The sequence below is a fragment of the Python bivittatus genome, unplaced genomic scaffold (genome assembly GCF_059951505.1).
Source record: "Python bivittatus isolate LINGU-HERP-01145 unplaced genomic scaffold, Pbiv_v1 ctg000070_np1212, whole genome shotgun sequence".
NCBI lineage: Eukaryota > Metazoa > Chordata > Lepidosauria > Squamata > Pythonidae > Python > Python bivittatus.
In genome coordinates, this window is record NW_028277034.1 from 11,809,185 (window position 1) to 11,810,871 (window position 1,687).

Below are 1,687 nucleotides of genomic sequence, written 5' to 3' on the forward strand. Positions count from 1 at the left end.
TTTCATTTAGTGGGAAAAAGTAGCACTCTATCATCATAGTTCCCAGAAATTGCCAAACAATTGACTCTGCACACTCCTTGCTCTGGCTGAAGACACCTGAAAAAGATTTAGAAATAAAGAAGTCACATCTTGATATGCGGTGTAACATTATCACTGTGCAGAGTATCTCTTTCACTTGTTCACATATGTTGATTTCTAGTTTGTCCTCCCTTTCCTCTTCTCATGCTATAATCTGCTGCTGTTATGTCTTAGGCATGATATAGTTATGGTAGGATTCCAGTTCATTTCTTGAAACTTCTGAAAGATAGTTGACTTCATTTGCATTGCCCAATTGAAATGCTCTGAGCATTTCTGAACTGCAAGTCTTTAGTACTTAAAGGAGACCAATGATTAGTCAGAATATGACCCTTCCATGCAATAGATGACCAGAATTGTGATCACAGTGAAAAATGACTGCTTTTGCGGCATTGCAAACAGATATCCATCTGCAAAAAAATTCATAAAAACCTCATGCTGTTGTTTAGAAACCTTTGGCTTTAAGGGTCCGGTGCATCACTCTGTCAGTGTGTGCAGGGGCCATGCTAATCTTTCCTGTATCATTCCAATTTTAGTATATGTGCTGCCAAAGTTAGCACCCAGGTTTATAATTTATTTCTAATGAGCATGTCTGTGCTCATCTGCTTCCCTTGATTTTGATCTTTCCTTATGAAACCAAACTGGATTAGTCTCCTGGTGATCCTCTTGTAGGCAGATTGATCCAACTTTATGACCCCACTTTATATTCGGCTTCTATTAATCTTTGATCATTTTTGTTAGGTGTCTCTATGCCTCATTCTTTTCTTTCATGGTAATCAATTCCTGATTTCTGCCTTTTGTTTTTCTGTTAAAGGTTGGGGCTTATGGGTTTTGTTTGTTTGTTTGTTTTGCTTATGTCCATTTTTTCTGTTCCTCTTGGAGTGTTTGGATTTTCATTCTGGGATCTTTAAAAGTTTTGTTTTCCTTTTCCACTTGTGAGTTGCAGCCAATAAGCTGATAGCTTGATCAATGCCAAACTGTGGGGAAGGATCTTAACCTGAGTATATCCTGATTGTGCTTGCACGGGGCAATGTGAACATGCGATTCTTTCCAATCACATTCCAGTCTTTGATGGTCTCTTACATCTGAGTTTTGAGTTCTACATGAATTGTATGAAATATAAAATACTTGGCTATAATTTACCCAGTTAAATAAAACTTTAGCTTTTAACCAGTTCTGTCTCTTTACTCCTTATTAATCTTTTCACTAACTTCTACCTTCAGAACATATCTATAAATTTGTATTTCCTTCTTCATGTACAGTGCTCCCAATTACTGAAGGAGGCAGAACTTTCCCATACCCCCTTTGGTCAACAGGTTCTCTTCATCAGAAAGAGGAATCACGTACCCTGTGTAATGTTCAAGGCTAAAGTATTCATTAATATTTTTAAATTGATAACACACATTGTCTGAGAAGAGGGCCTGCGATTCATATGAGAGCTTATCAGGACATGTTCTATAGCCATAGATAGTCCAGGAAATATATGTTGGATGGGCTCTTATTGTGTATATAAGTATCGTTTATGACTGGTTAAGGTTTGTTGCCACTAGTCCTAATGCGCATTGTCTATTATGTTTTCTGTCTGAATATTTGTAAGAAGAGAATGTACAGA

At 37.2% G+C, this 1,687-nt stretch overlaps 1 pseudogene; it reads right to left on the reverse strand.

Moving 5' to 3' along the window:
• Positions 1-538: 538 nt before the first annotated feature.
• On the reverse strand, positions 539-635 carry LOC112540969 (U6 spliceosomal RNA; annotated as a pseudogene).
• Between the last annotated feature and the right edge of the window lie 1,052 nt (positions 636-1,687).